This window comes from Engraulis encrasicolus, chromosome 17, assembly GCF_034702125.1.
Source record: "Engraulis encrasicolus isolate BLACKSEA-1 chromosome 17, IST_EnEncr_1.0, whole genome shotgun sequence".
NCBI classification, from domain to species: Eukaryota; Metazoa; Chordata; class Actinopteri; order Clupeiformes; family Engraulidae; genus Engraulis; species Engraulis encrasicolus.
Window position 1 is genome coordinate 13,153,738 of NC_085873.1, and position 10,088 is coordinate 13,163,825.

The 10,088-nt window shown below is 43.5% G+C and overlaps 1 protein-coding gene across 1 annotated transcript in view; it reads left to right on the forward strand.

Moving 5' to 3' along the window:
- The first annotated feature begins 234 nt into the window (after positions 1-234).
- The window catches only part of kcnj16a (potassium inwardly rectifying channel subfamily J member 16a), a 41,804-nt gene continuing 31,950 nt past the window's right edge, over positions 235-10,088 (forward strand). The window contains exon 1 of the mRNA XM_063221158.1: positions 235-394. The gene's annotated coding sequence lies outside the window, so the exon portion shown is untranslated. The remainder of the gene's footprint in view (positions 395-10,088) is intronic.

The window sequence follows — 10,088 nt, forward strand, 5'->3', positions numbered from 1 at the left end:
CCCAATGAGACACCTGGGACCTGCCAATACTGTTTTCTAAAGGTTCGTACACTCCTTTAAGAGTTTTTCCTTTGCATTTTTTTCTGTTTATTCATTCAATGGCATGATGACATTTCGATGTTGTGGTCTTCATCAGATTCACTTGTGTGAACCTTTAAAAAAAAAAAAAAAGAAAAGAAAGAAAAATGTCGTTTTTGTTTCCGCACCAGGGATTGTGCCCCAGCCAAGCCACAAGTGAACCTCCCGCTGCTGTGCCTCTAGGGACCTGCCGCGACCCTATCACCTACACACCCACACTGAGATTCTCCACCTCTCCACAATCACGCCCACGACCAGGACCAACCAGGAAGGAAGGGGAGCCAGCACAAGTGGTTCCTCTTTGGCAGGACTGAGGGTGAGTAGCGCCTGTTGCTTGTTGTGGGGTGTTCCCAGTTATTGATTCCCCCCAATAGGCTGGTTGCAGGACAATGGCCTCGTTTACATGAAACATTTAATTCAGAATTAAATCAATTTAATTCTGAATAAGGATTAATTTCACTTTGAAAACATCATGTTACCACTTCACAATTTGGATATAAATGAAAGTGCAATGTAACCTCCACAGAACTAGTTGATTCTGATTTTTTTTATTCGGAATTAAATACATCATGTAGCTTTGGGTTCAGGATATTCCATACATGTTACAGATCTGATCCAACAACTTGCTTGAGCCAAGCAGCGGATCCTAATGAATGCAGTAGTCAGGAAAAGAAAATTCCACTCTTTTTGTTTTCATGGGCAGAATGGACATCTACCCTCAAAAGCTGGACACCTCTTATTGTGCAAACTCCAGAATACCAAATATGTTAATGAGTTTTTTTAATGAGCTACCCCTACCTTATGCAGGTGAGATGGAAGGATTTTGTGAAATTGACACTTGAAACTGGGCCAAAGACACTTCTATTTAAACGAGTTCTATTCCTTGGTTTCACTGGCCTGTGAAAGATAACCATTAACCATCTGTCTGTCAACAGTGTCTTGTAAAAAGAAAAAAAATCCTCTTCAGGTCATCTTGATTGTCTTCCCCAGTTGTTTTTTTCTACTCAATTTCACTATTCTTTTCTTCATTTGCTACTTTGTTTATTGCATTGGTAATTTGCTAAAGGGGTATATCAAAAGCCTGTACAACCCGGGGAGTATTCCAAGAAACTGGCTCAGTTAACCTTGAGGTGATGGTAAATCTTCTAATGGAAGAGCCAGGAGTCCTCATTTACCAGACTAAATGACACCTGTGGGCCGGCTATTAGTAGGTTTATCACTTCTTGTCAAGTTAGCCAAGTTTACTGTCAACCAGTCAACTCGCACTTGTACTGTAGGTTTATCGCTAGCCAGCCAAATAAAGCTGCGTCATACAGTGTTAATCCCTACCACCGCTGTCAATGAACACTCCACTCTTTTCATCTGTGCATCAAGATTTTGGGTAAATAATCTGCCAGCTGGGCCCTTTTGAATTTTTGTAAGACATAGCTGTGTGTGTGTGTGTGTGTGTGTGTGTGTGTGTGTGTGTGTGTGTGTGTGTGTGTGTGTGTGTGTGTGTGTGTGTGTGTGTGTGTGTGTGTGAGTGTGTGTGTGTGTGTGTGTGTGTGTGTGTGTGTGTGTGTGTGTGTGTGTGTGTGTGTGTGTGTGTGTGTGTGTGTGTGTGTGTGTGTGTGTGTTAAAGGCATGTTCTGTCACTGTACAATTATTTTAGCGTCATAATAAATATTCACTTAAGTTGACTGAAAAGTTGAAACTATGCCCAAACCAAAATAATTCCTAACCCTTCATGTTTTTTTCTGGAAAGACGTGCCCACGTGTAGGCTATCCCAGTAGCCTGAGCGCTATGCTTCTCTATGGCTTGCGATCACACCGCCGGCGTTGAAAGAGCTACAACGCTGCTGACTCCTGCCTACAAAGCACAGGTCAGGGGTATTGAACATGGCAAACGATTCAACTTGAAGCGTTTGAACAGGGACTAATTGAAGCTCGTGTTTAGAAGAATGTGAACAATCTATTGGCTGACGCCTGCTGGCGCCGAGCTCATTACATATTTTTAAATGAAGTTCAACTTTTTACACCCTTGGCTTTTGACGCCCTCGGCTCTATAAACGCTTTTGTGGCTTTAAACGCTTCTGCCGCTTGCTCTTCCATACAAAGTCAATTACTTCCGCATCTTTCCACGCATTAAACGCCGGCGCTGTGATTGCACGGTTATTGTCTGTCTCATGGGCTGTCGGACTAATGGGCTGTCGGACCAATGGGCAGACCTCAGATATATTTGGCCGTCATGGAGATCGTGCAGTTAGTAGCCCCGTGTGAGACATCCAAAGAAAAGTAATAATACCAAACTGCAGGAAACACCAAAAATGACCTTTTTTGGGTATTTTATGACTTTATTCACGACAGGACAGTTTAAGAGGTGGACAGGAAGTGAATGGGGAGAGAGACGGGGAGGGGTCGGCAAAGGACCCGGGCCGGGGATCGAACCTGGGTCGGACGCATGGCAGACGAGTACCCCACCGTTTGGCCACGGCAGGGCCCAAAAAGGACATTTTAGGGTGGCTGATTTTGAATTTACATCAAGTCCATTCAAATCACCAAAGGAAAGAACGGAAAAGAAGAGAAAAAAAGAGAAAAAAAGAGAAAAAAGGCTATACTATGAAACATCTTAACATGTGTTGTAATCAACCCAACATTTGAGGAAGGGATGACTACATGCTGAAAACCAGACCAATCAATAAACAGACGTGAGCATTGTAGTGGTCTTAACTCATTTTGGTGTGTTGCAAGTTAGAGAACAGGGAATGAAGATGGAATTTAAGGGTGAAAAACGCCTGAGCGCACGACAGGCTCTGGATGATCAATTTGTAAATGCCAGTAGTGAGGGAGGTGTATCTGATCTCCGTAACCATCACAGTGACTGCAGTGTCATAGTGACCATGGGGAAGGATGGGATTGCCCGTTTGTATGAAGCTCCCATAGAGGTAGAAAATAACACTAGAGAGGACCCCGCCCCCCCTTTTACGGCAATCTGTAGCGGCCATTATCTGGAGGTAGATCAGAGAAATGGAAATTAACGGAGAACGAGGCTCACCTCTGTCAAAAATGGCTTAATCATGTGAAAATGTCCATCAACACGCTATACAAGGACAATAGTTGAAGTGTGTTGCTAACTATGTTCATAAAATATATTATTTGATTTTTAAATGTATTTTATCGACTCATATGATTTCAGTAGATATGTAGCCTGACATTTCAAATCTGGTCTTTGATTAAAGTGTTACTTTATATTTACAGAGTTTTAGTTAATTTCTTGACAGGGGTGGGCGTGTTCTCCATTGACTTGCATTGCCTGAAAGTACCTACACTACCTACGGAAGTTGGGAAGCTCCAGCTGCCATTTCCCAGTGCTGTCGCAAATTGCTGTGTCCTCTCTAGTGTTATTTTCTACCTCTATGGAAGCTCCTTTCTTTCCAACCTCTCGATAATCCGGCAATTTCCCCTTGATCATACAGCCCAATAGTTCAAAGAGCACGGTTGGGCTTTCCACCGAGCCTAGGTGTATTGTGACTTTGAGATCACTTTCCTTCATTTAATGAGCATTGCTAAAGTACATGGAAACCTTATTGCAATCAGATGCATGACTAACTGCCGCAATTGTGTTTACATGGCCAAGGATCATGCTTCAGCTTCAGGATTGGTTGGACCGGGTCGGAGCAGACGTTTGTCACCAATATATGACCACTCACAGAAAAAAACAGGCAGCAAGTAGGCCCAGGGGTATGTTGAGTTAATGAGTTTTTTTTCCTGAGTGTGGTTTCTAAGCTTCACAATGATATCTTATACATGGACATCTGAAGATTACACAAGAATCTGTGGCCTTTTGAATGTGCTCAGTAGAAAACAGATAATTTAGTTCTGAAAGATTCTTTTGCTTATCTATGCTTAGATACACCTGTGCAGTTTATTATTTTTTTCTCAATTTTATTCTGAGTGACATGTATCACTAAGCTCACACAAGATCTAGCTGCTTTTCTGATTTCCATTCACTTGTTTTTGTAATACAGTACAATCACGTTTGGTGATGGCAGAAATACCATAATGACCAATAGAGGATGATGCTATATGTTAAAGCATATACGGCCTGCATCACAACACTGTCTTCAGCTTGGTTTTAGGTCTAGCCTTGTAATCTTAGATGTCATATTGGGTTACACACGGGTTATGTGACAGCCCACAATAAAAACCATGCAAGCATTAGGTGTTTTCCCAGCCCTCAAATAATCTTTTTTCCCCCAACATCTGTTTCATACCAGGTCAGTCTTCATCAGGTTGCCAAGACAGAGTTAGCATATGAAATCAAGATTTTTTTTCTTTTGCTTTGGGCAGACTAGATGATAGCGAGACAGAATTATGAAATTCAACATGGAAAAAAGGCGGGGCTGGTTGAGTGGAGGGGCTGTTAGGGTCTGCTGGGGCTTGGAAAGACATGCACTGCCCAGGGAAGCCGACAAGGGGGAAAAGGGGCCCATTGTCCGAGGCCTATAGGAGAGGAGGGACCCCAGAATTGGGTCCTCAGTACATTGCATGTATTCGGTGTGGAGGGCCCTTTAGATAACTTTGTCCTGGGCCCGGCGAATGCTGTCAGCGGCCTTGTGTCTGTGTGTCTGGGGAGGGTCCAGGGCCTGGACGGGAGAGAGTGACTGTTTCCCCTCGCGCTGCTAACTCCCATTAGCATCAGAGAGAGCCCACACCGCCGCTGACATGCGAACGCCGAGCAGAGCAGCTAAATCTAGAGGATGCATGGGAGGCCTCCACTGAACTCTGAAATCAGAAACAGAAACGCAAGAGGCTCTCTTGAGCTTTGTGGAGGCAAAAAAAGCATCATGCTTTTAAGCATCTGAGTTTGATGGAGGGAAACGCCAAGTTTTGTTATGGCTTTTTCCTTGGGCTGCTGAAAAACCCAAATAACACAGTTATTTTAGGGCATTTCATCGTGGATCTAAAACAGGGAAAATATGTCATTTGTACTACAGCAGCGTGTTGAGATCTCATTGAAAACAGGCAATATTTCACAGGAAAAATCTTGAATATGTAACGTATAAGCTGAGATATTGGGTTTTTTTTGCTATTGCAAAGGATCGTGGGACCTCACCATTAGTGTTCAAGGCCGAGTGAAGACGTCTCTTCATGTCGCCTTAATGATTCACACATGAGCCATTAAAACGCTCCCATGCTGTCCAGTACACAGAAGCAGGGGTGGCCGACAAGCCTCTTGCTGCCCCCCTTGTTGTTGTTTGCTTGTTTGTCAGCAAGTGGGATGCATCAGGGAAGAAGAACAGTGGACGGATGGCAAAGACAGACTACTGTACACAGGCCTACCGGGCCCAGGCTCAGGGGCCCAATAGCCAATAGGGGCCCTGAAGCCCAAGCCTCTATATTTCAATTCTCATTTTGCGTTAAAATCACACTTTTAACAGCTATGTTTCATTAATTTCAGTGCCCCCCGTACCGCCAACCACATAGACTCTCACATCTGGCCTAAAACCCTTAATTGTTTTGTAAACTAGCAAGGAGGGGGTGGGTGGGTGTATTTTGCTGTCTGGTCCAGGGGCCCTTGGAATCATAATCTGTCCCTGTGGGACAGGACGCTTTCTGAGCCATTAGACCCCAAACACCGAGAACATGCAGCAGAGAAGGGACACGCAGTGCGACGTAGGGTCAGATGTGCAGGGAAAGACATTACAGTGGCTGCGTTTATTCGGGCACATTTGGTTGAACCGGTTAAATATATTCAGTTTAATTGAACTGTTTACGGCAGTTTCCTTGTTTAGTCAGAGGCTAGTATGAGCAACGTTCTAAACCAACAGTTTAGATATTTACACATATATAGACATATTTAGTTGAAATCTTTAAACCGCTTATATTTAAAGAGACTATTAGACTGTATGCATGATGCATATTTAATCAGTTTATACCTTTAATCAGATAAAAAAAGCGAGGCACAAACTGAGGGGCAGTTATCCAACACTACGTATTCTACGGTAAGTTGTAAACTCAGGGACAGTTATCACAGTTATCCACCACTATGATACAGTTAGGTCAGAGCTGCTGAGAAGAAACACAAGTGGAAGACATGAAGAGTGAGAATAAAGAGAGAGAGGAGGGGGGGGGACTTAGGGAAAGAGTGATGGAAAAGATGAAAGGAAACCTAGAGGAAGGAAAAAGGGAAGGAAAAGAGGAGGAAAAAGAAAAACATAGTTTGGAATCATGCAGCACTAATGGAAGGAATTAGGCAAATGTATGAAATTAGCTGGTGTTGGGACGTGATCAACAACACCCTTTAACAGACTACTGTAGACTATTTAGACCATGCTGACACGATGACGCCACACAGTGATGCAGACGGAGGAAGAAGAAAGATTCTGATTTGATGATTAAACAGATTTGATTAGGGCAACAACAAAAACGGCTTTATGTACAAAAACATCCCTGTTGTGACATGAAAGGAAGCCGAAATGGAAGCGACATCGTGGGTGTAGTAGAATGTTACGGTACGTGGACACACACGTTACAACACACAGTGAAATTCAATAGCCTATTGCCCGATTGAAGGAATGCAATGAACACCCCCACAATTTTCTGGTGACATTTTTAGCAAAAAGAACAGTAAAGGGAAAAGTCAACATATTTACACTGTGCTATTGAAAGCATGTCGGTTAACCAGCAGACTCACAGCCATCCTGGGCCAAAACCATTCTGGTCTTCAGTTTTTTCCATCATGGTCTCATAAAGCATACCGTAGCTGCTCACACGATAGGCCCTACGTCTGGTGGAAATACATTTCATAAATACACCCACTTCAACACAGGTGCACGGCATGCACAGTACAGCAATAGATCATAGCTGACTTTCTTGGTATTCGGTTATTCTAGGGTAAGACGGTATCAGGCTGCCGTGGTTAAGGAGATGCACTTTAGAACAGAGGGGTTGCAGGTTGGAATCCCACCCTTCCACTCTCTACACCACTCCATGGCTGAGGTGCCCTTGAACAAGGCACCTGACCACACACTACTCCAGGGATCGTGACCTTTAAATAACTTGGAGCCCTGCCTAAATGTTACAAATTGGCATTAAGCACTGTTTCAGATTGGCTGATCATATGTTTGTACAGAAATGACAGCAAGAGTCCCTAACCCTATCCCTTCTGCTACAGAAGTAATCATAACACTAGGCCCCTGTAGCTAGTTTAACCCCAACAACAGAGCAAATAAAAAAAATGCCAAACATTTAGGCCTACCCACTGACTTTGTATCAAACACTATTGTTCTACTATACCAATTTGCCATTGTATTCTTGAACACCTGTCAGTTTATTAATCACTGTGCAGCATATCACAGACAAAGGTGGATGGGGTGGCGTGGACATTCAAGGGGAGATTGAGGCCCTGTCTTGCTGCTTGATGTGGTGTTGGCCAACTTGTATTTTCTTTGTTTGCTGTCCCCGTTCTTGGCATTCATTCAGTTGTCTCGGCCCGCACTCATCGTCTCACCTATCCAACCTCTTTCTTCTCCTAATTTTCAACACAATGTCCCCTGGCCAAGGTGTGCTGGCAAACCAGTTCACCCAATTTGATCCTTTCAATGTGGTGGTTTCTGCCCGTGTCATGTTTCTGTTCCCATTGGGAACCACACACTGGGACAAAAAAAATACCGGCAATACGTCCCACCTGCACTGCACTACTCAGTCATATGAAAATACTTACAACCAAGCATGTACAATGCAACTGAGTGTATTCAGCCTAAAACATACCAAGACAGGTAAGATGAATTTCTAACTATGAATATGAATATGTAAATTTCTGGTAATCACGGTTCTTTTGTAGACTTTCCCCAATGTGCAAGAGCTGTACACGAGTTGTGAAATATACAGTCTTAGTTAGATTGTTTGAATGTTCAGACCCGGTGTGACAATGGTAACCTGATACAATGGTAACCTGATACAATGGTTATTTGACATGGTTCACTTGACACTGTCATGACAAGGGAAAAAACAACTAATGCACCGTACTGTATGTACGTATCTAATGACATCTGCATTGTGTTTTTATGCAATGGCAAAAGCTGTACAACACTACATCATATTACACTGATGGCGCATTCAGGCCGACTGAGAACTGTACCAGTGCCCATTCCCACACCTAATCGCCAACCGGCTGTCATGTTCACGCCACAGATCTTAGCATTCGCAATCCGGAAAGTTGGTTGTCTCCAAATCAGCGACGACAACATGGTCATGGTCAGCAGGTTCATCAGGGTAACAGCCACGTGCGGAAAAAGTTCAGAGCCTGGTATGAACACGGGCGGATCACGGATCATTTTAGTGCCGAATGTAACTGGTGCGGGCACCGGCACCACCTCCGTTCTGGTCGGCTTGATAACCCGCCTTAGTGTCATTTCTATCCAAAGTTTCCTAGAGGACACAAATTAGTTTTTGTGGTTACAGTTAGGCCTACGGTATTGCATAGTCAAGAATAATGCAGTGCAGTTATTGGGCAGTGATTTTGTCGCTGTACCGCTGACTTTTCAAAGGATTGCAAGAGTGTTAGCCAAAGGAACAATTTTCTATGCATACCGGTACCTTCCTTTTGGCCCTTGGAACAGCCCTTTACTTGTGAGTGGCTTCATTGACGCTTGTAGAACTGTAGTCTGCTCTTGACGCATGTCGTTGTGTATTTTGGATGCCTTTATCAAATGCAGGCCAAAAGACGCCAGATTGTGTGTGTGTCAGTGGTGTAGGCTACGTAGAACGCGGGTATACAGAGTATACCCATTTCTAAATTTCAGGGATTTCAGTATACCCCATTTAAAATTGATTGATCCAAAATCTCAAATATACAGTATACCCACCATAAAAAAGTAGACTACACCACTGGTGTGTGTGTGTGTGTGTGTGTGTGTGTGTGTGTGTGTGTGTGTGTGTGTGTGTGTGTGTGTGTGTGTGTGTGTGTGTGTGTGTGTGTGTGTGTGTGTGAGTGCTTGTGTGTGTGTGTGAGAGAGAGAGAGAGACAGAGACAGTTCAGTGTGACTTGTGTGTGAAATCAAATGGACTATGACCAAGCTACATAAGACTTCTTCAAATAAATCAACAAGAAATTGTCACTAACTAGGCCTACTTAAACTCAATACCCCGCAAGGAGATTTGTCTTTATCTCAACCAGCGCGAGTATTTCGTCCAAAGCCTTGCATGCAACACACGCAACATGCAGTATGTCTGGGAAAGGAATTAGACGTGTTGCAATGATAGCAGGCCTATACTGTATATTGTATTGAACATGGAAAAGTTAAGAAGAAAGGAAAAGAAATGCTTTTTACTCGTGCCAGAAAGCGAAAGGACACACACAGCACTCTAACTTTCCTGGTGGAATTTCCACAATACAGTACTCACTCATCTCAATCCAGAGTGGAAAAATTCCACATCGATCCACAAAGCAATGTCACATTTCCACGGCTTTATTATCCACTATAAACACAGCTGACTGACTGTCTGAAACGGTTTATTTTGGAAAAGGACTCGAGTTAAAAAGGGAAGTTCAAATACTGTTGTGTACAGTACAGAGTATATGGACCATCTCCACTGGAAGACTGCTCTGCAGGGCTGCTACAGTTTTAGCCGGGCCCGGGACAAAGTCATCAGAACGGCCCCCCACACCCAATACATACAATGTATTGAGAATCCGATTCTGAACCCCTCCCCTTCTGCCTGGGCCCAGGACAAGTGACCCCCTTTTTTACCCCCATTGGCTTCCCTGCTCCTCAAAACCATGACAGGACTAGTCTGCTTTTTGCCTCAGCCTTTTCATGCAAATTATTTGATAGTTCCTTTTCCTTTTAAAAGTTCGGGAACAATGAAGCATGTTTGCACATGTTGTTTCTCAAGCAGTTCATACAAATCTCTATCTACTGTTCTTCCTAACAACTCACATTGTTACGTGAGACTTTGTGTGTCTGCGGCTGGAAGCCAGATTTTGTGTTTTTGGACAGTGGAAGTGGTTTAAGAAGTCTTCATTT